Source organism: Takifugu flavidus, chromosome 19 (assembly GCF_003711565.1).
Source record: "Takifugu flavidus isolate HTHZ2018 chromosome 19, ASM371156v2, whole genome shotgun sequence".
NCBI classification, from domain to species: Eukaryota; Metazoa; Chordata; class Actinopteri; order Tetraodontiformes; family Tetraodontidae; genus Takifugu; species Takifugu flavidus.
In genome coordinates this window covers 229895-252560 of record NC_079538.1, presented here as the reverse complement: position 1 = coordinate 252560, position 22666 = coordinate 229895, and the positions used below count along the sequence as shown (strand labels likewise).

Genomic DNA, 22666 nt, shown 5'->3' with positions numbered 1-22666 from the left:
GCAGAGAAGGAGGAGGACAGATCGAGACAAGAATAGACATAAATCATACAAACACATTAATTACACTGAGATATCAATCCTAAAGCTGAGTGGGCCAGTGGGGTCAGAGGTCAGCAAATCAGGTCAGAGCCATGGGGCTGGCAAGACCAGTAGAAGGGTAAGGACTGAGGCAGAGAAGGGGGGGCAAGAGGCACAAAAAGGGTTAGGGTTAGGGTTAGAAAATGTTTTAATGACCATCATCAAAGTCTATCATCCTGGTCAGCGTTCATCACTGGTCACTGCAGCTAGTTTAGAGGTGAGATTTGTGAATATGAGGACCTGTGCAGTGTTCACAGACGAGGGCAGCTGATATGATATCTGTGTTAGAGCTAGATGCTGCTTGCAGGTGTGAGTGATTTAGGATTGTATGGAGCAGAAGTTTAAACTTGACAGTGGACAATTTCTTAAAAGAAGACAGGGAAAGGTGACCTTTACATTAGCATTCATTTATTGGTAGGGCCAGGGGTAAAAGAAAAAGTGGCAAAGTGTGGCTCCCTGGAAACCTGACACAAAACCTGGCATGGCCAATTCTGTGGGGGAAACAGGCCTTTTTGTAAAACACTGAATATGAAAGTGACCAAATCCTATGAGCTTTCAGTCAAATACAACATTTTGAATCCATGGATTATTATTGATTGTTATTGATGCAATATAAAATACAACTGAATTCATTTCTCCACCTCTTTGTCTCACAGATATCTACTACCTTAACTTTTAGAGCATTTTATTTCTTAATCAGCTCATATCATTGTCCACACTGATGTAAACAATAATGGTAATGTGCTGTCATAAATTCATGTGATTAGCTGATTCTTTTATAATCATCTCAACAAAAGCCCTTTAAACCCAAAACATCATTATTATAGATCACAAAGCAAAATACACACTGGCTTGATCATGCAATTTAAAATGAAAATAATTCTCCAAGGAATTTCTTTATTTTTGCTTTCATTTCAATAAAGAGGTGAAGATGATGCAAATACAGGCTCACTTCTAACTGTACCTTGTGCTGTAGAGTGCATCTAGTCTAGTGAATGTAGTAGTGATATAACCTTCTAAAACTGCTGGTGTATTTTTTTAGATTAAAAAAAAAAACCTCTTTAAATCTAGCCACTGTCATGTTACAGTTTAGTGAAGAACATACTTGGACACACTCAACCCCTAATGCTGAATTTAAAAAAAAAATTCTTTTTACAAAGTTGAAACTTGGGCATTTTGCACTTATGCAAAACACTTACCGGTAGCTCTTTTCTTCGAGTTTTCCCCTGCTGAGCAAGTGTATGTCGAGTTTTTCATTATAAACCCCCTGTCCTTTGGAAATAATTACATTTTCTAATTGCCTACTGTTCACATTTACAGATATTTTGACCAGGATTTTCCCAGACTTTCTCATCTCTCTGTCCAGTAATAATATAAGAGAGCATTTTTCCAGACTATATTTTTATAAGCAAACATCCACCCACCGCTATTGGGGGGTTTTGCTGGCCAATCATTACCCCGCACTCTAAAACTCCTTGGAGTAAAAGGCCAGCTGTGCAGAAGAGCCATCAAAACCATCATAGAGGCTGCGGAGAAAGCTTCAAGATGGCTATGGATCCGGAGGAGGGATCCGTGGTGTAGTGGGCCACTTGGACGCAAGTCGGGGGCTGATCACCCCCGGCTGGGTCGCCCGAGCGAGGGTGTTTGATGATCAATGACCTGAAACACCCTATGACCTCGGGTTCATCACTGATGATGCGTCCAAGTAGCACCTAGAGGTGTATTCAATAACTATCATGTCTGGCCTCGCCAGTGACCACCGGGAAAGTCTGGATGACGACCATGAATAGAGTGGCAACAACTGGAGAGACAGTTGACAGCACGGAAAGACGGCAACCGGGGCAGCAAGGGCTAGCACCCAGAACTGCAGTTCCTGTGAAGGAGCACCCAAAGCAAGCTACAAAGAACCCTTCCGAAACATACCCCTTGGGATTCCCGGGGGGGGGGGGGGGGAATGAGAATCCCAATCGGACTGACCTACCGGCAACGACCCCAGCTAACGGACAATCAATAAAGAGCACAGTTTGTTTCTGCGGCAAGGTGTGCAAAAACCCGACAGGTCTTAAAATCCATCAGACCAAGATGGCCTGCCTGAAGGGAGGGAAGGTAAAGCAATTCACAGGGGCAGTGGCCAACACTTCAGAAATAGTGCTCGTCACAGTCCCTGGTCAGATAGAGGAGGAGCCAGGCCCGGAGCCACCCCACAGCGCCCGGAACCTCCAAGCCGCACCAGTCGTCCCGCAGAGTGGAAAATCAGAACAACGTTGGGTTAAGTGGCCTGCCGCCAACAACAAGGAGTGGCTTCAGCTGGATGAGGACATAGACAAGTTCATGGAGACAACAGTGAGGGGAAAGGTGGACCACAAACTCCAGGCCATGTGCACTTACATAACAACCATTGGTGCAGAACGGTTTGGGGTGACAGAAAGGCCTGTGAGAAAGGAATCGCAAGACCCAACCGGTGGGAGCTCAAGATCAGTCAACTGAGGCAGGAACTGAAGACCTTGAAACGGCAGTTCAGAGCAGCAAGGGAGGAGGAGAGAGACGCCTTGTCTGAGCTCAGGCAAATCTTGAGGAGGAAGCTCATCACACTCAGGCGAGCTGAATGGCATAGAAGGAAAGGAAAGGAGAGGGCCAAGAAGCGCAAGGCATTCATCACCAACCCGTTCAGCTTCACCAAGCGACTATTGGGACAGAAGAAGAGCGGCAACCTGACGTGTCCTGTAGAGGAGATTAACCACCACCTCAATATCACCTTCAGTGATCCGTTAAGGGAACAAGATCTCGGCCCATGCGAGGCACTGGTAAAGCAGCCAGAGCCTGTGGTTCAGTTCAACACCACCGAGCCCACCCTGAAAGAGGTCAAAGAAGCAGTGATGGCGGCAAGATCAAGCTCCTCCCCAGGCCCCAGCGGAGTCCCATACAGAGTCTACAGGCAGTGCCCAAACTCCTTGTGCCACTCTGGAAGATCATGAAGGTGATCTGGCGCAGGGGAAGGGTCACCACTCAATGGCAGTCTGCAGAAGGAATTTGGATTCCGAAAAAGGAGGATGCAAGTAACATCGAGCAGTTCCGAATCATCTCGCTGTTATGTGTTGAAGGGGAAATCTTCTTCAAGATAGTGTCCCAACGGCTTACAGATTTCCTCTTGAAGAATGGTTACATAGACACCTCAGTACAGAAGGGGGGAGTCCCAGGTGTTCCGGGATGCCTAGAGCACACGGGTGTGGTTTCCCAACTGATCCGGGAGGCAAGGGAAAGCAGAGGCGACTTGGCAACACTCTGGCTAGACCTATCAAACGCCTATTGATCCATCCCCCATAAGCTCGTCGAAACAGCATTGACAAGACACCATGTGCCAGGAACCATCACCAACCTCATTCTGGACTATTACAACAACTTCCATCTGAGGGTAACGTCAGGATCATTAACATCCGCCTGGCAGCGCCTGGAGAAATGTATTATAACAGGCTGCACTATTTCGGTGGCACTCTTCTCCTTGGCCATGAACATGAGGTTAAGTCGGCTGAGGTGGAATTTAGAGGCCCCTTGTCAAGATCTGGCACTCGGCAGCCCCCCATAAGAGCGTTTATGGACGACCTCACAGTGATGACAACCTCTGTTCCCTGCTGCAGGTGGCTACTCCAGGGGCTAGAGCGGCTCATCTCTTGGGCGAGGATGGGCTTCAAGCCCGCCAAGTCCAGGTCTCTGGTCCTGAGGAAAGGCAAGGTGGCCGACCGGTTCCGCTTTGGCCTTAGGAGGGACACCAATTCCAACGGTGACAGAAAAACCTGTCAAGAGCCAGGGCAAGGTCTTCAACAGCTCCTTGAGGGACTCAGATGCACTCCTGCAAGCCAAGGCAGATTTGACATCATGGCTCACAGCAATAGAGAACTCGGGGCTTCCAGGGAAATTCAAAACCTGGATTTACCAACATGGGGTCCTGCCAAGACTCCTTTGGCCCCTGCTTGTCTACGAGGTGCCCATGTCTACGGTGGAGATGCTGGAACAAAACATCAGCCAGTTTCTCCGCAGCTGACTTGGGCTCCCTCAATCCCTTAGCAGCATTGCTCTGTATGGCCATTCCACCACGCTGCAGCTTCCAATCAGCGGCCTGTCAGAGGAGTTTATGGTCACACGTGCCAGGGAGCTGATGATGTACCGGGACTCCTCTGACACTAAAGTTGCTACAGCAGGAATCCTGGTGAAAACGGGGAGGAAGTGGAAGGTGCAGGAAGCCATTGACAGAGCATAGGCACTGCTGCACATAATATCCTGGTGGGCAATACAGCAGTGGGCCGGGCGGGACTGAGCAGCTTCTCCATACCCCGCTACGACAAAGCCAGAGGGAGGGAGAAGCGGAGTATGGTACAGGATGAGATCAGAGCAGAGTTGGAGGAAGATCGGAGGGTCAAGATGGTGGCTATGTACCAACAAAGCGCCTGGACAAGGTGGGAGCACGCCGAACAGCGAAAACTCACCTGGCCGGAGCTCTGGAGACTCGAACCCCAGCACATCAGGTTCCTCATCCAGTCAGTATACAACGTACTCCCAAGCCCAACCAATCTGCAGCGCTGGGGCTTAGCAGCCACTGCGGCATGCCAGCTGTGCAAAAAGAGAGCCACCCTTGAACACATCCTCGGTTGCTGCCCGAAGGCCTTGGGGGACGGACGGTATCGCTGGCGTCACGACCAGGTGCTTAGGACTCTGGCAGACACAGTCAGTGCAGCCATCAACAACTGTAAGTACCAGAACACTCCCAAGCAGTCCATCACCTTTGTCAGAGCTGGGGAGAAGGCACAACAACAGCCAAGTTCCTCCGGAGGGCTTCTCACCACGGCACGGGACTGGGAAGGCAAGTCGACCTGGGAAGACAGCTCAAGTTCCCAGAGCATATTTCGGCCACTTCACTCCGCCCAGATATGGTGCTAACATCAGAGTCAACGAAGCAAGTGGCCCTGGTTGAGCTTACTGTTCCCTGGGAAGACAGACTGGAGGAGGCCAACGAGCGCAAGAGGGCCAAATATGCCAATCTGGTAATCGAGTGCCAGAACAACGGCTGGAAAGCCCGCTGCGAACCAGTCGAGGTGGGGTGCCGGGGTTTTGCTGGCCAATCATTACCCCACACTCTAAAACTCCTTGGAGTAAAAGGCCAGCTGTGCAGAAGAGCCATCGAAACCATCATAGAGGCTGGGGAGAAAGCTTCAAGATGGCTATGGATTCGGAGGGGGGATCCGTGGTGTAGTGGGCCACTTGGACGCAAGTCGGGGGCTGATCACCCCCGGCTGGGTCGCCCGAGCGAGGGTGTTTGATGATCAATGACCCGAAACACCCTATGACCTCAGGTTCATCACTGATGATGCGTCCAAGTAGCACCTAGAGGTGTATTCAATAACTAATTAATAGTAAAAAATACATAAAACACATACAATTTCCAAAAGTAAAATTTAAAAAAATCATAATTTTTACTCTCCATCCTTCTCCCATAATTTTTACTGCTCATTCACCAATAATCAGTTCCAAAATATACATATGGCAGATCAGTTTCAGTGTCCAACTGCTCACAGTGGTGTCAGAGGAGGTTAGCACAGTTATTTATTTATTTAACCCCCCCCCCCCCCCCCCCGAACACAAAAACAAAACAGTGTTATCAGCATCAGAGATTATTTATCATCATCATCATCCTCATCATCATCATCCTCATCATCATCGTCACGTGATTAAAACCCAATGTGGATGGAAAACCTTCCACACTTTAAGTTCAGTTTTTTGGGGCATTGAACTCTGCATAATTGTGCATGTGATGATAACTAAGTTTATCCTTAAAAAAAAACTCAAATGTGGATTGTAAACAAATACATCAAATTAACAACAATGAGGATTAGAAAGCTGATGTCTTTCAACCATTTCCACGGTTCGTGTGAGCTGTTCTACAGAAATTCTTTTATTTTGCTTTGAATGACGATCAAATGGTATTCGGTGAAAAACCAGAAGATGTCGCTATTTCATTAAAGCCATTAACGCACTTACTGGGTGTCCTGTCCCATTGTCAAAAATGAACCATTTAAAAATCGATAATTCACTCATTCCAGCTAAAATAAAATATACTTTTTGTACTTAATTTTTTTATTTAAATGAAGACGGTCTATTTATATTTCTTAAGGTGAATACATTTCCTCTGCCGTGGTTCAAACTTTTTCTGGTCACTTCATTATGGAATTATTTCTGTAACCGATTGGAGATCGAATTCTCCTCCCGTTGCTCTGAAATCTGAAAGTTCAGCACACAGTAGATTAGTGATATTTATATTTTTACCTGGAAATTTTTTCAGCAACATGAGGATAGTCTTGGCCCTGTACAACTGCATTGGCCGACGGTACATGAATATAACAATGGCAACATTAGGAATGTGTCGTCTCAAAACCTCAATGCAGCATCTGCTTGGATGTAAACCAGTGGAGGATTTTCCTGATAGTCCTAAAGGCAGCAGCAATGTGGTCAAGGCCCTGCAGGGAGGTCTGTGGAAATGCTAAATGTAGCTGCTGCGTAGTGTGGACCAGAGTGTGAATTCAGGCAGACCACAAATACAGTTGTAGTCTCTTGAAGGCTCTGAACAGCTATATTGTTCAAAAGCAGACAGCAAAAGTCCGTTTATAACCCAATAAAGTCAAGAGTCAGAGCTGCAGATTTACGTTGTCCGATACTCCGTGAAGGCAACAGCAGTCTGGTCCCGGCCCTGCAGAGCTACGCCATCACACACCGCGAATCCGACCATCAACTCGGAGGTGCTGGGGCACACTAGAGCCGCAGAGTCTGCCACAAATTTACCATATCTTTTAACCCGGGGCCATGGAATAGCGTGCCGCAGGTAATTGGTGCAGGTTGAACCGGTAAGAATAATATCTTGTTTGCCATTCAACTCGTTTGTGTCGCTTTAAACAAAAGTAAATCTTTCAAATGCAACCTATGGGGTTATTGTTAATATGAAGTTGGATTGTTCAGCTGATCATTAGGCTGTGCCTTCGGTGATACGTCGTCTATTTTACTTTTGTCAGTGAATTACACGCGGCACCATGTTTAGATAGATAGGTTTGACGAATGAAGCCCATGATAGAAGCCCATGTCATCGCCTCTTTCTTCCTCTCATTGTGGCTGTTGGTCTTGTTGTTTGTTGTTATGGATCTTTAAGCATCTTGAGGTGGAGGGCTTTGTCTGTCTGCTGTGTTGTTTACCCCACTGCCCTTTTTCCTCTCCATCATCATCATCACCACCACCACCACCACCATCCTGATCCTCCTCTTCCTCCTCCTCCTCATCAACATCAAAATCCCCAGTGATGCTTAGTGAAGTCAGATGAAGGACACAACCCTAAACATACTTAACCTCTCTGGTATCCAGTTTGCTTTCTGGAATAAAGTGGTTAAGAAGAGGAGTTATTTTACAAAGAAAAGAACATGTCTTCACAGAGGTGTGGAGATGTTGCAAGTCTTATAAAAAATAGTTTTTTATTCAAAAGTTTAGTGTGAAGAAATAGGGACAATAGAAGTCCCGTTATCTTTGATTACAGCACTTAACTAGCTCCTTCAAAGCAAACGTGCAACACTTACAAGAGCTTCTGAGTTTCCTTCATTTCAGAGTTCCTTCACTTTTCTAGAGGGGAAAAAATGGTTTAATTTTACAAATAATTTTGGCATTACTGATGATCACTTAATCTGTTATAAACTGTCATTAAAATGCTTTTTTTTAAAAAAAAAAAAAAAAAAAAAAGAGCTTCCAGAGATTTTTAACTCATTTTTGATCAGGAAAATACCCACCCCCATTAACAATGAGCATCCAGAGAATAGTTCTCACATTCAATCAATACCTGAATCCAAGTGATGTAAAAGCGGTTCTGTCTTATTGCTACTCCAAACAACAAGCAAATAACATGGTGGTGTGTATTTCTTTAGGTATATTTCTGTTCAACTGAAAAAGCCATGCAATGTGACACTCTCTCTACTCTCTGTTTGTTTTGCCACAAACTTAATTTACCTGTTGTTGGATTGGCATTTTGGAGTCTTCATGGTTTGCAGACTGATATTTCCAAAAGGAAGAAAATGTGTGTCACCAAGGTCTTTTCTTCAATTATTAATCCCATAACTTCCAAATTTCTTGTTGGGAATATTAGACTTGGAGTCTTTGGATTATTTGTTGTTCACATTTTTCTCTCAAGACGTTTTTGTGTGCTTTGTTTATATTAAACCTCACATATCAATTTTCAGTTGTTTTTGTCGACTTGACCTTTCACAAAATTGAGCTTTCATTGCTGGAAGCATCTGGCCAGCTAAACTCCGATAAATTCCAAGAGTTGGTGTCAACACATGATCTGATGGTCCCTGCTTACGTGTCATGTGTGTGACAATATAATCTTTGCTCCATCTCCAACCTGGAGATGGAGCATATGTGTCCTGAGATATCATTATATATTGTTGGCGATATTGTTACGATGATTAAAAGTTGGCAAGTGCACAGGCTGTGTCCATTTAGTCAATGGAGCTTCACTCCAGCATTGGAGAGCACACATAAAAAGATAGGGATTATTCTTCACACACACACCCACGCTCACACACACCAGCAATTTCATGTGAGAGGACATGAGTATTTTTGTGCTGCAGTTTAAATTCGGACTATTGTCTGAGGAATCTTTTAAGTTACGTGACTAACAAGAAAATCTGAATTCAGCAGGCCTCTTACATCCTTTTGTCTGATCACAGTAATGGTATTTCTCATATGTACTATAAGCTGTTCAATGCCTTTAAGTTAGTTTGTAAAGTTCCTGCTTGTCATCGTCACAGTTGCTCCGTTTTCATCTGGAGAACAGACGGAGCCTCTAAGCCCCATGGCTATGTCTCATATCCTGCTCTCCATTTTAATCATCCTCACTTTTTTCTTTCTAATCTTCAATTCCATTTAGCTCCCCCATCCATTTATTTATTCAGAGGTTCACTAGTGCACTGAAGCACCTCACCTCGTATTTAAACCTCACCGCTGAATACATTAAGTAAAAATCATTTACTCTGCTGACCACCAGAAAAAAATCTAGTTTCTCCGGTAGCTGAAGTCAGCGTTCATCACATGAGCACAGTCAGGGAATCAGCCATGTTCTGCTCTTACACTTATAGTCCTAAAATTGTTAATCAAATACATATAAAGATGATTTGTATTTCATAATTTCAAAACATCCGAGGCCATGGTTCTCGACCGGAAAAAGGTGGAGTGCCTTCTTCGGGTAAAGGAGGAGATCCTGCCCCAAGTGGAGGAGTTTAAGTACCTTGGGGTCTTGTTCACGAGTGAGGGAAGAATGGAGCGGGAGATCGACAGGCGGATCGGTGCGGCGTCCGCAGTAATGCGGACTCTGCACCGGTCCGTTGTGGTGAAGAGAGAGCTGAGCCAAAAGGCAAAGCTCTCGATTTATCGGTCGATCTTCGTTCCTACCCTCACCTATGGTCATGAGCTTTGGGTAATGACCGAAAGAACAAGATCACGGGTACAAGCGGCTGAAATGAGCTTCCTCCGTAGGGTGGCTGGGCTCTCCCTTAGAGATAGGGTGAGAAGCTCTGCCATCCGGGAGGAGCTCGGAGTAGAGTCGCTGCTCCTCCGCGTTGAGAGGAGCCAGATGGGGTGGCTTGGGCATCTAGTCAGGATGCCCCCTGGACGCCTCCCTGGTGAGGTGTTCAGGGCATGTCTCTCCGGTAGGAGACCCCCGGGGAGACCCAGGACACGTTGGAGAGACTATGTCTCTCGACTGGCCTGGGAACGCCTGGGGATCGCTCCGGATGAGCTGGAGGAGTTAGCTGGGGAGAGGGAAGTCTGGGCTTCTCTCCTTAGGCTGCTGCCCCCGCGACCCGACCCCGGATAAGCGGTAGAGGATGGATGGATGGATGGATAATTTCAAAACAGCAACATCCAGAGGTTTACAAGAGATATTTTAGAAGCGGCATTAATTAAAACCATGTTGAAACAGAAGCGTCACCACCCAGATGATACTTTCCAGAGGCGATGGTACTTTATTTTATTGACTTCACCAGGAAAACTTTTATTTGTGCACATGAACAGCATTAAAATGCAAACTGGTGTTAAGTTATCATTAGACTTGTCAGTGTTATTTGACTTGTCAGTGTTATTTGATCTATTAAACTTGTGTTGCACTGAACTTTAAAGGGAAATCGTTTATTTGAGTTGGTGCATTCAGTATTGCTGAGAGAGAAAGTGGTCGATTTTCAGTTCCATTTACTGGTAGTAATAGAAGATGATTATGAGAAATTGTAGGGTGACATTTACGACAAAGATCAATCACCCTGAGATGCTGCCACTGCAGTAGTAAAGTTCTAGTAAATAAGTCGATAAGAGTCTCAGAATTAGTTTATGGCCTGTGTTTTCATTAATGTTGTGCTGATACAGAGATGCACCCTGCTGGCAGTCCCCTCACTTGATGTTTATGATTGAAGACAAAAAGAAAAGAAAAGCACTTCTGTAATACCCCAGCTTCCATTCATTCCTTTTGTTGTTTTTATGGGCTCTGAGGTGTAGAACTGTGTAAATGTTTTTGAAGTACAAGCTTTTTTGTCTTCCAGACCTACCAAGCATCTCATAAAAAATGAAAATAGAAATCTTTGCAGTTGTGATTCTGACAAAAGGATAACAAAAAAAGACCTGGCTGATATCATTTTATAGTCTAAATAATCTGATCTGTTAACATCATTCAGACTGTCCAAGTCTTTAATTTAGCACCACCAGGTTTTGTTATGGTGTTAAAATTTGTGGTGTTGTGAACCAAATGGAGTCTCGTGCTTTAAAACCAATCCACGCAGCATTTAGGATTCAAGGACTTTATTTGATATTTCCTCTGCATGAGATGCAGAGAATCAAAATAGTGTTTCTCACATCTATCAGGGTAACACAAAAGTGAGGAACATAAATAGGCGTAACAAGGAGATGTCACAACAACACACCCATCTGGGATTAGGGGGGTAGTGCAACCATCACAGTCTTATGTAGCACAATTTATTGAAAGTGACATTAAACTGCAGCAACAAGATGGTTGGAGAAGGGTCTAGTGTATGTGTGTAACAGTCCATTGCAGAGACTGACATATGGTTCTTTGTGAGTGTGCAAGAGTTCATATCAGGGTTCTTGCATGGGGTACATGTGTGTGAGACATTTTGTACAGTTCTTGTGCAATGTGTGTGTGACAGTCCATAGTAGGATTCATGTGTAAGGGTGTGTGTTTTAGTCCACTTATGGTGAGGGGCAGGTAGGGAACAGTCCTTTACAGCCTCTTTCAGGAACCAAGGTTCACCGTGGACTCTGTGCTTCCATGTCAAAGCACTCAAAATACATAACTCAGGAATAATAAGTGAAAAAATCTTGGGATTTAGGAAATACTTGAAAGAGAACCTTGTTTGCCATTCTTAGAGCCTAGTCTGAAGGAACTAATTAAATTGAACAAATTAAAAAAATATTCCATCTTTCACTGAGTCTTTTAGCCATCTTAATGTACTGAAGGTTCTTCTGATCTGTCCAGACCAAAAATAGCACCTCAGGCCCTTTTCAGCCAGTGTCACCACTCCTCCAAGGCCACCTTGATTGCTAGTGGTTCCGTCACCAACATTGTAGTTCCTCTCTGCTCCAGACAACTCACAAGATAGAAAAGTAGAGGGATGAAGCTTATTGTCATTAACAGGCATCCGTGAAAAGATGGCCTTCACCCCCACATTCGAAGCATCAACTTTCACCACAAACTGAAGTTCAGGATGTGAAGTATGAGGATGGAAGCAGTAGCAAAGCTTCTTGAAGACATTCTTTGTCTTGAGAGACAGGCTGAACGTGGAATAAGTAGAAATGAGAGCTCCTCAAGGCCCACGTACTTTAATAAACTTGTGATAGAAGAACCATTAAGAGCTCATGACTAAGGAGACACTGGGGGACCTGTTGAACATTGTTAATGCGGCTGGATTCATCTGGGGAGAAAATCGTGAATCATCTAGTAGGCAGCATTCAGCATAACCTGAAGGATTTCACTTACAAACACTTAATAAACAGGAGCATTGATTAATCCAAAACAGCATGATAAGGTGCTCATGTGTTGTGGTAAGCAAGCTGGTAAGCATTCCTCAGGCCCAGTTTGGTGAATATTTTGGCCCTGTTCAAGAGTTTGAGTGCACCTGACATGACTGAAAGTTATTCATTCCTCTATTGACAATGCAAGGAAGGAGAGAGTCAATTTTTTACACGCAAAGAAAAACCCGGCTCCAGAGGATGAAGATGGGTGGCTGATTCCAGGAGCCAGTGAAGCTTCAAAGTACACCTTCATAGCCTTAGTCTTTGGTGAAGAGAGGGACTACAGTCATCCCTTAGGAGGATATGGTGCAAGAAATGAATCAATTGTAAGTCAAGAGAGAGAGAGAGTGCTCTAGTCTTAATGAAGACCTACCTGAGATAGCATGATAACATGGGGAAACATCTGATGTCAACTCAGGTGGAGTGAAAGCGGAAATGTGTCCAAGGGTTAGCTGACTAATGGACTGTAGAAATCTGTGAAAACCAGTTTCTTTTACAGGGCTTTTGCCACTGCAGCACATCAGCATTGGACCAATCCAACTGGGGGTTGTGTAGTCTTAATACTAAAGGCTGATCAGGAGACTTAAAAAGGCAAAAGCTCAGATGTTCGGTATTGTGATCAAGGAAGGCTGCAGGTCTGGTGAGCTTGAGAGAAGCTCTCACTGTGGCATAACTTGAAAACCTGGAGTGGATTTTTTTCTGTCCCTCTCTCTCACCAAAAAAACTCTCAGGGCTGGAGAGGTGAACTGGACACTGGATCAGATAGGTTGGAGCTACAAGAACCAGTGGAGGAGGAAAGGCTCCAGTTTTAAACTGGTCAAAAAGAAAGTTGAACTAATTACCAAAATACCACAATAAATGTTCAGGTCGCACAGTCATTTCCCTCACGTCATAGTGCAGAGAGGACAACTGCTCCTCCTGCTGGTGAATCTCCTAAAACTGAGCCTTCAGCGCTGCCAGGAGATCTGGTGAGTTGGCTGTGTCCATTCTGTCATGTTCATACTATCAGGCTCAGTTCTCTGGACTTAAATCCGCACCTCCAACAAAGGTCAAGAACCAAAAAATAGTTTTAATTTGGCAAAACCAGTTTGGTAAATGGAAGGCTTGATAATAAATTTAAAGGGAAAGAATCACCAGGCAAGAAAAAGTCAATCAAATTTAAAATCGAACACTTAAGCTTGGACGGCAGCACTGGGACAAGACTATTATCAAGACAAAAACTAAGTGGGTACTGGGTACACAATGGGCGAAGGCAGGTTCCACCCTTGGTTGAGTCTCCAGTTCATTGCAGGGCCCCATATGAGCATTTCTGGGTTCAGTACCTTGCTCAGTGGTACCTCGGCAGTGCTCTGAAGGTACCAGAACACCTCCTATGTTTTGTCTGCACGGTGGCTCAAACCGAGAACCCTCCACTTCTCAGCCCAGTCCCCAACAGACTGAACTGCCATTACCCACACTAAAAAAAAAGAATCTGTATCACCAACAAATTATTATACAGCATTGACTTCATGAATTATGGATTTTTAAAAATGGTTTCATGCAATCAGGTCTCCATGCATAGCACGCCAGCATTTTGACTGCCTAACCCCCCCCCCAATCTCAAGGTTTCAATAACTTTCCACTGCTGTGTGAGGCTTTAGAGCTCTGCGGCTCTCTGTTCACTTCCTCTTTAACTCTACGGCACCATTACAGTGAATTACTGGAGGTGCTGACAGCTCTGCTCTCATTGACATCACACCATCTGGACTCAGGGTTTCCCCACCTTCTGTGTGACCTGTTAAATGTTAGAATTTGCTGTATTAATATTTGCTGATTTAATGATGATGAAAGGATTCTAGGATTCTAGTCTGCTAGACTAGAAAATGGGTTTTGACTAGAATTATGACTACAAAGAACTCTTCAAGAAAGCACAAAAAGGAGTGCTGTCACTCACCACCAGAGACTGTGTTATTTCTGAGCCCCACACCTGGCCCTCCAAAATATATGGGAAATATTAAATACAATAGATGTAAAGAAGGCCTTGAGATAACAGTGGGATGTAACATGCTAGCAGCTAACGCGTACACACTATACAAGTAGGCTAAAATATATCCTGTTCCCATTGATGGTATTGCCTCAACTTGACAGGTTTTTTTTGGATGCATGAAAAATTGCTCCTAAAATTAGCCATCAGTTTGTCTTAATTCAAAATCCCAAAAGAAATGTTAGTTAGTTTCAGGGTATTTATTACAAAAACAGCATGTCACATTAAGGTGACAATAATTATTTTAATATCTGGTGAGAAATCCTGCTTAAGTGTATAGAAACATGTGTGTGAGACGGTCTATTGTAGAGTTCTTGTGTAATGTGTGTGTGACAGTCCATAGCAGGATTCATGTGTAAAGGTGTGTGTTTCAGAAGTGCATAGAATTTAAGGTTTAAAACTGTCCCTTTTATAATTTTCATAGTATTTATTTATTCTACAGAAAAACTAAATACAAAGGATTATTGACGCTGTATAAAGACTTGGGGGTTGAGGTGGTTGAGGATGTGCACAGATGCCCCGAAATGGCCTGCAAACAGATGTTTCTGAGTTTGGCATCTGCCGTAAAGTGTTTCGTTCAAGTTTTAACTCGCGCACAAAACTGTCTGTCTGTTTTTGGCGACAAACAGAAAAAAGAATGCAAGTTGGTTGGCACGTGTGCTGAAACGATGTGGTGCAAATACGGTTCTGGGTACAGATTGACCACTGGCAAGCCCCCACATGCCCCTACATGCCCCTGGAGCAGCAGGATGATTGAGCCTTTTGTGCCCTACCAGTCATGGAACTTGTGTTCATGCATTTATCAGCTTGGATATAGACTTTAAATTACTAGTTTGATTGATCCCGTAGTTAGCTGCAGTGTTCTGGTCACCATATAACCTATTGTGTTAGTGACAGTGTACGTATACAGCACTATTACTAGTTGCTGTAATTCAGTCACATCACATCTTTGGATTTACTTCTGAAAAATATGCAGAACTTAATGCAGAACTAAATATGCAGAATGAAAAACTGGGAGATGTCTTTTGTAATCTCCTTGTCCTCTGTGTTTTATCTGATAATAATTGTTAGAGCAGGTTTGTGGTTATGATGAGCTTCAGGACACAGTCCGTGGAACTTACTTGGTGACATCTGCATGTGTTGAACTCCTGACCCAATGATTCTCAGCCTGAGACAATGGTGACAGGGAGGGATTATGCCAGCTGTAGTTTTCTGCATCTGCATGCAGTGTTGTGTCAGAAGGCTAAACCTGCATGCGTTTGCAGCTACGCTGCAACACTGCTCAAATCTAGAGACAGATTTAATTAGACTTGAGGGTCTGAGTGGCTACAATTACATAAACTGCTGACGGGCTGCAATATATCCGATAGCAATGGTGTTGTGTCTTCTGTAAAGCAGTTACAGCTAGGTGGAAGGCCATGTGAGTAACTTTGTTTTTGATTTTTTTACTTTGATTTTTTTTAGTTGTGCAGTTTTTTCATCTTTTAAAACCTTGTCATAAAACCCTTTTCACTCTCCTGTATGTGATATAAACATGTTATTATAATGTAAATGTTTAAGTATTAAATACAATTGTCACTTCCAAGAATATTTATTTAAACATCAGTTGCTGCTTTACGTTTTAATGACTGCTGATAATAAATCTGTTTCATGCTTCTGTAGTCTTATATCACTCAGTCGGGACAAATATTCCTAAATATCTAAGTGAATAATGGCTGTAATAAACTCCACTTGCCTGCAGTGAAACATGTTTTTAAGTAATGAGGGCACTTGGTGTGTTCTCATCACTAACCTGCGCTTTGCTAGTCAAAACCCCACAAACGGCAGTCAAGAGTCAGCTGAGGCTTCACTCCAGATGGATGGATCTGCAATTATTAACCATTTCATCTACATTTCTATTACTTGATATCTTGACATTGCATTAGCTGAGCCTTGAACTGGCTGAACAGTTTCTCCATGATGCATGAATGAGCGTGCACATGATATTTATGGTTGATGGAAGAGGGGGGAGTTGAATTATTGACTGTCTCTGTGTCTCTGCAGGGCAACTGTTTGATTGCAGCACAAAGCAATGTCGAGGAAGTAAAACTCCTGCTACGCCTGAACCAGAGGTACCCACTCTGCTTCCTGTACACTCTGACAACTCAAACAATTTCACTTAACTCACACAGGAAGAACATTCTGTGGTGTAGTTACTGATGGCAGATGGATGGATGCAAAAACATTGTAGAGGACTGCAACCAACTGGCTGCCACTGGTTGAGATTGTTTGCCAGGGGCTAACCTGCCTCTCCTGCACACTCACCTGTAATGTGTTAAGCTGGACTGGGCAGCAGGCGTTCACATCAATGCGACAAGTACTTGTGCTAAGAGGTCACCATGGCACAGGTCGACTAACAGGGCAGAATAAGTAACCAGCTCAACCTTTTGTGTCCTGTTATATACAGTATAGAACACATGTGCACATCTCCACTGAGTTATATGTTTTCTTCTATTTCCTTTCTCACAAATGTAGAGGTTCAATTTGCGTACTTGTATACTCATTGTAATTATGTAATTAATAATATAGCTCATTAAGGATTTCAGTAGGTCATTGCAGCATAGAGGTACAAATTAAAGTTTGGAATGATGTATATATTCATATAATGAGCCCAAGGTATTATCAGTCTAGATGTAAAGGAGTCTGAAATATAGCGTTGAAAATAAGTTCCTTTTATTTACTAAAGCCCACGCGCTGGAAAGGCTGTATTTCTGCTTAAGAGGACTTAAGACTCATTATTGTATCAAATTAGAACAGGCGGTTAAAGATACTTGCTGGTTTTTGGATCATTTACATTACTGCTTGTTGCTGTTTGTTGTTCTGCCGTCCCCAGTGCAAGATAAAAATCATGCCCGAAGTGATTGCCATTTCAGTGATGTGTTAGAAACCAGCTGAGAAACTGGACGGGATTTATTTATCTTGTCTTTTGTTTTTGTAAAATTCAATTCCTGCAATCTCATTCATCAAAGTGTTCATAGCTCTTTTATTATTTTTGTTTAATTGAGCTGTCTGATTGTGGCGCTGGCTCCTCCTTTCATGGGTGACTCAACTTCTCCTGAAAAGGTTAGCAGGGTTTTGTGCTTTGGCCAGTGCAAGCATCTTCAGAAGCTCTGCGAAGCACACACCTGAAGAGCAGCTCTGCTGTGGGAACATTGCAGATGTCTTAACTTTGGGTAGGTGAAAAGTGTGAGTCACCTGATGCCTTTATTCCAGACCATTTTTCACTCTTAATTTCCCTGCTGCATCTTTGACAGCCCTTGTGATGGAAGTTGTTTGCAGCCGTGTGACAATTACTCACAGCACTATTTTTTGGTTTCTCTTGCCTGTTCTTCTCTGTTGACGTCGTGGTAAATACTGTAAATGTGGACTTTGTAGCTGCCTTGAGACCACGCTTCTACTGAGATTTCCACTCTTATGTTTTCCCCCTTTCTCTTTAGACTTTATATCAACTGAAAAAAAATGTATTAGTAACTGATTTATTTGACCGTCTCGTAGTATTTTTGACTCTTTGGTTGCCGATAAAAACAAATTAATAAAAATAAACTTCACAATATACTGAATATTGGCATATTTAGATTTAGTTTAGGTTGTGTATTTTACTTTTGTCCAAATGATCTGTTATGGACAATTGACTTTTAGATTAAGATTATTTAGTAGTTTTGAAAAGAACTTTAAGCTCCTTGTAAAACACATGCCATATCCTATTTCTAGCTGCAGCAGTTGCCTTTTTTAACAATCATTTCACAATTTGGCCATCTTTTCAGGCCACAATTACAAACATTTGTGAAATGCATTGTTCCAATTTTAAAATTCTACAGGAGGATTGTGAGAAGAATTATTGTTATTGTTGTTATTAGTATTATCTTTAAATGCTATTGTATGTAGATTTTGAGTGTTGAGGAATGTTGACAGGAGAAGAAGAACATGAGAATTCAAAAGTGCTGAAGCTGCTTACTATCAAGCTCAGCACTCAGACGTATCCTGTTGGTCAGGATTAGAGAAGTTTGTAAAGATGTCAGAAGACAATGAATTATGAGATCCTGTTTAGACACCCATTCTGTTTGCACCAATAAAAGAGGTGAGCGAGCAGCAGACGGACGGAGTTGACAGAGGAAGCTTGAACTGCTGCTCGGCTCCCCCTTTGCAAAGGACTCCAGTTGTTTGCGTGGTTACTCTGAGTCTAGTGAACGAACAGCGCGGGTGATCAAAACTTCATCCTCACAAAATCTCAAGGGCTTTGAGCAGTTTTGACATTCCCACACTTTTTGAAAACCCATCAGTGGGTTAGACTTCAAAGTCCGTCATATTTTCATTTTCAACCTGTGTTTTGCCCTGGAAGCCCGCTCACTTTTCAAAACTGGGACTGTAGTTAGAGGGAAAAATAGCAAGATGATATCACAGAAGACTGGGAAGCCGCTTTGATGACCGCTTTGATTGGTTTGCAAAAATACATCAATTCATTGAGTCATTGTTTTTTGTAATTTTGTATTTAGTTTTTCTTGAACAGCACTTTGATTCTTTCCTGTTTATACTTCCTGAAATCTTGCTATGCTATGATCACACTCCATGCTTAAAAACAGAGTTTGTCCTCCATTTCCATCTCCACTTGTTGACACTGTTTGCCATGACATAGTTGTAATTATAATGCTGGGTGGCGGCAGAGGTGGGTTGGCTGTTGGCCTGTTGCCAAATGCTGGACTTGGGTCCTTGGGGACTAAGCTGGAGACTTAAAGAGCAGAACCTGGAAGAATTAGTGCTTCTTCAGTGTTAGTGTTTTGATTGCTACTTAAATGCTTTACAATGTTTAATAGTATTAGGAGGCGGAACTTCTCATCTGTTCACAAAGGCTCTAAATCACATAGAACATTTTCCTTCTCCATCTTAAGGACGTCAGATATCATATAATGTTTATGGAAAGATTTTGTTTTTTTTAATAAAACGGCAGGTTATAAAATGGCAGTGTAAATGTGCCACAAAACTGTGGCACTCTGCGTGCTGAAACTGTTATCTGTAAAAACTGAGAATTGTAGATATTGCATTTTGAGCGAATAGAAGGTGTCATTCTGCGCTGCGGGGGTGGGGGTGGGGTGGACAGTGTTACAGGAAGTTTTGAGAGTATGAGCGTGTTTGATTTTTGCAAAGAAGAACTGCAAATAATATTTACTTAATAATAATTTGAAGTTTATAGGAAGAGGACTGCATAACTTTAAGGGTAAAAAAAAATCAGAAAAGGTCACACAAAGGAACAACATTAATTAATTCAATTAAGATTCAATTAAAAGTTGTTTCACTCAAATTTTAAGTGTTGAATTGAAATAAAAGAAAATCAGGCTGATTTTATTCTATGATGTGCTCAAAAACTGAATATTTATTTGAAAACAATTTTCCCTCCTTTCTTGCTTCATTTGTTTCATTTTTCATAAAGTGGGGTTTACAATATAGCCTTAACATACAATACATACAATATATGATATAAAATGAAACATAAAACTAAAAGAAAATGAAATAAAGTGATGCAACATATGAAACTTATACCTGATATTTAGTCAGCAAGCCACGGAGAGGGCGTAATTTGTGAATGCTGCACCGGTGATTTTGTTCCTACTGCTCCTAGAAGTCCTCAATAAAGCAGCAGCAACGAAGGCCAGAGTTGTGAACAGAGCCCTCTTAACAAGACTGTTTGCAATATAACTCAGGCTGAGCCAGTTCAGGTCTGTATAAACCAAAGACAGGACCCTGAAGTCAATCCTAAAAACTGCAGGGTGCCATTGCAAGGTAGAAAGAACCTGAATAACGTGCTTGTTGTTATTCAAATTTGAGTGCCACAGTTCTAAATGAGCTGGAGTCCTTGTAGTTTTCCTTGGAGGATGCTGTAAAAATAACTTGGGAACGTTGTGGTGCTGGATTCTCTGACTCGTTTGTGAGTCAAAAAGGCTGAAAATGATGGATTTGTGGGAAAGATCATGTAGAATCTGGGGCTCCAACTGTAAGAGGACACGTTGCTGTATGTTCTGATGTTCAGCAGCCCTCGAGCCCTGCAGCTGCACACAGCTGATGATTTCAGCCAGGACTATTAACACACACATGTCTAAAGTCACACTCACAGGACAGATGTGTCCCTGCTTCACCCTCCATTATCATTATCTACTGAATACCATTTTCACAGGTTGGGGTTTAATAGTCCTAGCTCATAAAGTGCTAGCAATGAGGCAGGTGATCAAAAGTTGGCTCTGCTCCATATACCCGTATGATGCTGATGTATATTTAAAGAAGTTGGCATGTTTTCATAAATTTGACTAATTATTTCTCATAATGATGCTGATCATACCATTGAAATTCGACAGTAGCCCCTGATGTTAACTTTATAGTGAATATGGCCACCACTTATTTGAAATATAAAAGATCTGTAATGCTTTCCGGCTTTTCGGCTTTTGCAAAAGCCATTTCGGATTCATTTCGTTCATTTCGGATACAGAAGATTATGTAGGTGAGTACACTGCTAAATACACGCTAGCATGTATGTTATAAGCTAGCGTACCGGTATGTTTTACCATGTCCGTGTCCTATAATCCGGTGTGCCTTATGTATGTGTTAAATACAGAAATAGCATCTGTAACTGAGACTGCGCCTTATGGTCGCGAAAATAAGATAATTAGCCTGTTAGTAACATGTTTGTTTTCAGTTGGTGTTAGGAAAGCTTAATAGATACTTTGACTCCTCTTCTTTTGACGCAACAATCAGCACCTAGCTAAAGACTGATGCCCAAACAGGAGATGTATAAACAGTGTTCATCTGCCCAATTGTGACCTTCGTATGGACGAGTCATTATAAATAATCTGCTGTTTTCACCACAGAATTCAGCATGAGAAGCTTGCAAAAGAACATCTAGAAAAGTCTAAAGCATTTTCAAAACAGGTTTGATGGACTGATGAGGTTAAAACATAAGTATGTGGCCAAAATCAGCAACACAGGGCATGGAACATGAGGAAAATAGCACCTTCCCAACTATTAGGCATGCAGCACCACCTAAGCCAGGCTTTGGGGTGTGCGGCAGACAATGACAAACTAGCATTTCACTGGTAAAGATAGGAATGAATTCAATTAAATTCCAACAAATTCTGGAGGCAAAATACCCAACATCTGTAAAGACAGTGTGGTTGAAAAGTAGATGTTCACATTCACCTCTGAAATAAAAAAATGCTAGGCTCATTTCTTCTGACTGGAATGGAATGTTTTTCAGTTGAGAATGCCTCTTGCTCTGAACTTACTAAATAGAAACTGAGCACCCTTTAAGGTGCATTTGAAGCTGTTCACCACATCCTGCATGATGATGACATATGTCTCTGCTCATGGAAACATCATCACTGCAGGAAGAAACAACACTCACGAGCCAACCAGGTCTTACTTTCAAAGTGGTATTGTATGTCCCATTTTACTAAACATCTCATCATAAGTGAGAACACAAAACCATCGCTTCCTCCACAGGCTTTAATCTGATCGGGTTTGATTGAAGTGCACCGCCTGGTCACAACAAACGGAAAATGCAACACTGGGTCTGAACACAGTCGTTCATGTTTCCTGTTTCCTGTCAAGCCGGTACTGTATGGTTGAAGAGAGAACCATTTCAAATGTCACATTCTGCAGAGATGTAACATTTTGCAGAGGTCTTGGCTCCTGTGATTTTCTGTTTGTTCATTGTTTATTTTTTAAGCTACGTTGGATTAGCTCTGGTGTGGTACGAGAAATTGTTGTGATTAAGATAGAAAATGCTTATACAGAAAACCTCTCTTTGAGAAGATAATTGTGTTGATAAATTGAAAAATTGTAAATTGTAAAGAACAAATTACATACACAATAATAAAAAATGACACAAGAATGCACCAAAAGAGGGATATTTTTATAATGTTATAATTATGCCCTCTAGCTATCAAGCAGTGATTTAGACAGACATGTAGAGGCCATAATTATAACATTTTGAAAATATCCCTCTTTTGGTGCATTCTTGTGTCATTTTTTGTTATTATTGTGTATGTAATTTGAAATTTGTTCTTTTAAAATAATGCTTTTACCAGAACTGCCAGGGTCATCTGTTAGCTCAGGCTGCACGTCCAGTGGCTCACGAGGTGTTTTAACCTGCTGGCTGTCCTGCTGCTCACGTTGTCAGTTACTTAATGAAGACTCAAAGGCCTTCTCTTCTCACCTGTCTGTCTTTTAGTTGAACTGAGACAGACCATTAGAAACATATGGAAAATCTCTTATTACTAATATACTAAATAGTCTTCTCATAAAAAATAGTTTAGATTATTTTAGTTTATTAGGATCCACATTATATCCTTTTTCAGGTCGAGAGCTGAAGAACTAGACAGAGGTGGCTGAAGTTGACATGATTGGGATCCAGCCACTGGGACGCAATATAAATAATGGCTC

At 42.5% G+C, this 22666-nt stretch overlaps 1 protein-coding gene, 1 long non-coding RNA gene and 1 pseudogene across 8 annotated transcripts in view; 2 read left to right on the top strand and 1 right to left on the bottom strand.

Moving 5' to 3' along the window:
* Window positions 1-692: 692 nt before the first annotated feature.
* On the top strand, window positions 693-5353 carry LOC130516526 (uncharacterized; annotated as a pseudogene).
* Window positions 5354-6186: 833 nt separating this feature from the next.
* LOC130516650 (uncharacterized) lies at window positions 6187-6638 on the bottom strand. Its single transcript, XR_008947550.1, has 2 exons — window positions 6503-6638; window positions 6187-6348 (listed from the first exon to the last, which is right to left on the bottom strand). It is a non-coding gene; the product is annotated as an uncharacterized LOC130516650 (long non-coding RNA).
* Window positions 6639-6793: 155 nt separating this feature from the next.
* Window positions 6794-22666, top strand: part of fynb (FYN proto-oncogene, Src family tyrosine kinase b) — a 48257-nt gene continuing 32384 nt past the window's right edge. For 2 of the 7 annotated variants that reach the window (XM_057017849.1, XM_057017842.1), the window contains exons 1-2: window positions 6794-6968; window positions 16244-16311. The gene's annotated coding sequence lies outside the window, so the exon portion shown is untranslated. Of the gene's footprint in view, window positions 6969-16243; window positions 16312-17267; window positions 17426-22666 lie in introns of those variants that run through there. The other 5 variants (XM_057017845.1, XM_057017844.1, XM_057017848.1 and 2 more) reach the window with 5 other exon arrangements.